This window comes from Zeugodacus cucurbitae, chromosome 5 (assembly GCF_028554725.1).
Source record: "Zeugodacus cucurbitae isolate PBARC_wt_2022May chromosome 5, idZeuCucr1.2, whole genome shotgun sequence".
NCBI classification, from domain to species: domain Eukaryota; kingdom Metazoa; phylum Arthropoda; class Insecta; order Diptera; family Tephritidae; genus Zeugodacus; species Zeugodacus cucurbitae.
In genome coordinates, this window is record NC_071670.1 from 4,836,459 (window position 1) to 4,842,075 (window position 5,617).

Genomic DNA, 5,617 nt, shown 5'->3' on the forward strand with positions numbered 1-5,617 from the left:
TGTTGGCAAGTACTGAGCGCTGACGCTGGTGTAGCGCTAGTTGAGGCCACAGCATGCATAAATTGAGTATACTTTTGGGCGCGCAAACCAGACAACAGTGTCTGTAGGGTGTACAGAGGGTCCACATCGATAAAATAAAAACCAGAAAACAATATTTAGTGCGAAAAAACAAAAGCAGACTAAGTGGGAATGAATCAAACCGTATCATATAAATGCAAATCAGACACACAGCAGCATTTTTTCGCCATTGCCTTTGAACTTTACGTTCGTTACTATGCTTTGTTGTGCTGTGCTCCCTCACCATAGCCTTGACTCACAGCCTGCCGAGTGAAGTGTTGGAATTTCATTAAAATTTTATTATTGTTAAAAAATGATGACGGTCTGCTTTGTGCTTGTTTCGTTTAAGTTTTACTACCTACCTACACCCAAACGTCGTCGGATATATTCGCTTTCCGTTTTGGCAGCGCATATTTTTAGGCGCACGCAAATGAGTCTACACAGTCTGCTTGAGTGACGGACTAACTGTGCGTGTATATATGCAATTTTTTCGTTTGATAACGAGCTGCCAGTTGCTGTTAACTGACACTTTATTGTCTATACATATAATATCAAATATATTATAATTTTAGGCGATTGCAATAAAAGTCGTTTATACGCAGGGCTTAAGTTAGTCTGTCATAACGCAGCAAAGTAGTTAAGTTGTCCAAAATGTATTTAAATTAAGTATATTTAATGACCGTGCAGCAGCGTTTTAGGCGCGTGATTTATTCAGTTTTTTTGCGGTAGAGTGGGCCACATTTTTATTAAGACGAAAAATAAATGTTATTCTACTTATTATTTCCGCTACCAATACTCTAACGCTAGCTACAGCGTTACTCACTTCATTTGCAATCCTAAAAGTATGCAAGCATTTCCTTTAAAGCTTGCAAAAACGAATGAAGCGGAAATTAAAAATGCTTTGCTTTTAAAGCATTTGCGCTTTTGTTTGTTTGTATTGTATTTTTTGTTTGTCACACTTTCCTTTTGCGTTGCTTTTCTAGCTTGCTGCTCTAACATAGCATACTTTTTTGCGTGCGCCTTTAACCTCGCTTTCAAGCATTGTACACTTTTTTGTACTGCGGCACAGTTTCACCGCAAAAGTGGTAAATAATTTGTTGCGTTCTAAATTTCCCAACACTTTTTCATGCCACACACACATACATACACATTCAGCATATGCTCTTTTCCGGTGTAGCTAGTCACTTGAAAAATGTGTGAAAGTTGTAAGCATACATTTTGGCGCAAAAACTGTTGACGATATTTTTTTGCTCGCATTTCATCAGCGTCGTTGATACATTTTTCTTCCTGCTGCGCTGATTTTTGTACGCTTCAGTGAATTTTAGAAATTTTTTCATTGCTTTTTCGAGCTAACAAGTTACCGTTTTTTCAGATAACGGGTGTTTGGAAAGGTTTAAGTTGGTTGATTGAAATATTTTTGGCTAATATTAAATATAAATAATAATGTTTGATATTTAAAAATTCTTAAAAATAAATATTGATATTAAATTTTTCTACTGCGCCTAAATGTAGGCAACATTTTTTTCCAATAAAAAAATTGCATATTAATACTTCACTCGGCAGGCTTGATTAATATTTAAAAATTATTGAAAATAAAAAAAAATTAAATTTTAATATTGCGCCAAAATGTAGGCAACGTTTTTAAAAATAAAATTTCAATAAAATATTTTTTTCTTAAAAATATAATAATACTATTCATAAATATTTTAAATTTTTTGGAAAAAACATTTTGGTATTAAATTATGGTTCTGCGCCTAAATGTAGGCAACATTTTTTTATTTAAATTTTGATACAACATTGTTCTCAAAAATTATATAAGAATACTATTGTTTAAAATTAAAAAAAAAAATAATTAATATAAATATTAAATTTTAAATTTAAAAAATGCGCCTCAATGTAGGCAACATTTTTAAATCAATATATTCGCTTAACGAAATCTTCACAGTTTTGCACATATATAAACCAGTCTTCCATCAAATGCCAATTCAAGACATCTTCTGACATGTCCATACATGCCTTAACCCCTCCCCTTCGCCCAGTTTAGACTTCCATTTAAGCTACATTAACTGACGCATGTGTTGAAGCTTAACATTTTTTGCGAGCTTCCAAACCGACAACGTACAACATATGCTGCACATGCACATGCTCTTACAAGGTCACACACAGACAGTAAATGGTACAGACCCAAACACATTTGTTGTTGGCGCTTCTTGCGTTCCACAACCTTTGGTGTGGCCACTGTTCGGTTCAGTGCTGATGATGAGACTTCATTGTAGCAGCCACATGACCGCAACAGCATACGGACAAATACAAATTCAAGCGTGCAATTGAGTTGGCTAGTTATATAAAGGTAGACACAGTTATGTGGGTTCGGAAGATATTTGATTCAAAGAATTGGGTTTTCAATTTAAATTTATTGGTTTTTAGGCGGTGAGAGAGTTTTTTGTTAGTGAACTGAACTGGAGATTAGTATGGTAAATGTGTGGTTGATTTTGATTAATTAAAGACTCTCGGTCCGCCTTTGGATCGGGTAAGATGTACAACCCATCTCCCGCTTACCACTGGACTCTCTTAAATGTCTCGAAAAAAGGAAGCTTTACAACCTTGAATGTATAAAGACTATCCAATGTGTCGAGGAACCTTCAACTCCGGTCCAGGCATTTTCAGAATCTCGGTGCCGAATTTAACTCGTCTGATCCAAGAATCCCTTGCAGAGGAAGACTTGGCTCGACTCACCAAGGCCTCGAGGGATCTTCAAAGCGGTCTCTGACCTGTAGACATTCCTTCAATTCCATCCTAAGAGCTCAGTGAACCGAGCCCCTGGTATGAGTTCCTTAACTTCTGCAATTCAATCCAGTCGTTCACCCACACTTCATTACGAAGCCATCCATTACATTTCAGCTTACTTGTACTCTTTTCAAATTCCCTCACTTGATTGACTGCTCATTCGTGAGATTTTCCTTCGACTTCCTTTGGCACTAGTTGGCAATGCTTGCAAGCGTCATTTCTTTTTGTACACGCTCTCGCTTTGCCAACTGTTACGCTGTAATCAATCAGTTGGTTTGTTGGTCACTTTTTTGCGTGACATTTTAAACTCGTTTTCTTGCAAAACATTGGCATAAACTGGAAAGTACTTGGGTGGGCACATTTAGCCATTTTATTTGTTTTATTTTTCTCATGATCCCTTTTCTTTTTTCCACCATAAAATCGTGTTTGTAAGTCTGTAGTAAAGTGGAAATTCATTTGGCTGTAATGCTTTTCCGTTGAATGCACTGTTGGTTGATAGTTCGTTGTAGGATTCAGATTGAAGTGGGGACAATGAGTGATTGCTAGAAAAAAGAGGAGAAGGAAGGTTGTAGATATGGAATTGAGTTATTTAACTAAAGTAACTAGGATTATGTTAGCTCAGGAGGTTCGGATCTCCTGTATGAAAGTTCAACTCAGACAGACTTATTTTGGGAGGACCATCAAGCATCCGATGGATCTATGGTAGCTTTGTAGATTAAGGTTAGCCGGTTCATAAGTGTAATTCTTAAGGACTTTCTTTGAGAAAACCATTAAAGAGTCGAAGGATCTATGTTAACTTCGGAGGTTAGGGTTAGCCGGCCGGACCAAGGGTTCGCCGGTTCGTAAGTTCAACTCTGAAGAACTTTCATTGAGAGATCCATTAAAAAGCCAAAGGATCTATGGTAGCTTCGGAGGTTAGGGTTAGCTGGTTCGTAAGTGCAGCTGTGAAGGACTTTCATTGAGAGGACCATTAAAGATCCGGATGGTCTATTATAGTTTCGGAGTTTCTGATTAGCCAATTCGTAAGTGTGGCTCGAACCGACTCACATTGAGAAGAACATCAAAAAGCTCTTAGTCTCTCATCGTTGTATAGTGCTATTCATCTGTAGGGTCGTCCTCATAGAAAGAGACCTACTAGACAGTTCTCTAATGGTTCCTAATTCCGATGAAGCAGAACTGATAAACATTCAAGGATATTCTTAATTGGGTAAGTTTCATGGCTTCAAAATACTCGTCACGAAGATAAAAACACATACTCTGACGTCAGTAAGAAATTCACAATTTCTCTGCGCCCTCTTATATTAAATCCCCAAAAGATTTATCGTTCCACATATGCACATGGAACAACTTTCTTTGCATTATCATTTAAAGTGCGCTACTAAAGTCTCATAAGTAAGCGACGAAATCATGGCAAATTTTCGCAAAATGCAAACACACATAACCTCACATACGCACATGCATGCATGCGTGGGAGGCAAGAAAACTTCAAACACAAATAACCATAAGAGGAAAATTAATGCTGAAGGCAGAGAGAGAGAGAGAGAGAGGGCGAAAGGGGTGCGCCTTCGCCAGTTTTGCACAACTTCAAAAAGCGCCAACAACAAAATGAAAGGCTTACAACAACAACAACAATAAAATAAGTTAACGAAAACCCACAACAACAATGTTAAGTGATAAAAGCTGTGGCAGAGATTTTGCGGTGAAGATGCGCGGGTGCAACGAGGAAGCGACTGCAGCGGAAATGTATGAGCAGCAAAAGTTTTAAATGAATTGTAGTGAATAGTTTTTGTTTGTTACTCTGTTGTTTTTTTCTCGTTTTAATTCTTTCGTTTTCATTGTTAAGTTGCATATGCTTGCTGTTTCGCTTTGTTTTTGTTTTTTTTTTTTGCCACTCACAAGCCACAGAGCGTATGGGAAAACTTCGTCATTAACGAATGGCCAGTGTTTTATTGTTGCTGTTGTTGTTGTTTTTCTTGCCTTGCTTATTATGCTGTCAACGTGTTTGTTGTTTTTTTTTTGTTTTTAATTTTGTTGTTATTTTGTTTACCATGCACTCCAGTGTCCATTTCGTTTCGCTAATACATCGAAAATGCAACCCTGTGTTGTTTAATTGCTTTTGAGCTGCTTGCTGAGCTTTTATTTTTCAATTGTTTGCAATTCTATGGAGAATATCAGCACTCTGAACTCCATTATGTATTAATGTGTTGTTTTACGATGTTTTTTTTATTTCAAAACTTCTTTTTTCTCATTCGCACAAGGTTAAATAGCGCTGCCACTTCACCACCCCTCCCAAAAATGCTTAAATATACCTCAAATTCTATCAAATTTGCCACTTAAGCAAGTTTTAATTGCTCAAAATAAATGTCCATTATTTGTTTTCAAAATACTATCGGGTTATGTAAGTATCGATATATATCGAAATCGAAAAAACATAACAAATACCTATTTTATCGTTGATAATATCGATTACGGTCAGATTTTTACGGTCAGAAGTATGTTAAAAAGTCATACAATATGTGTTTGTGTCATTTTTTCGATTTATCGATAATATATATACATATCAAATTGGAATTATAGTTCAAATTCGATCAAATCAGAATTTCAATCAATTATAAACCAAAATTCATATTTACTATTAAATGTTAACGTTGTATCGAATTATCGATAATTATCGAAATTGATAAATATAATAGTCATCGATTTCATCGTAGTTAATATCAATTAGCTGCTCATAAGTACGATAGAATGGTTTATAATATATGTTTGACCCATG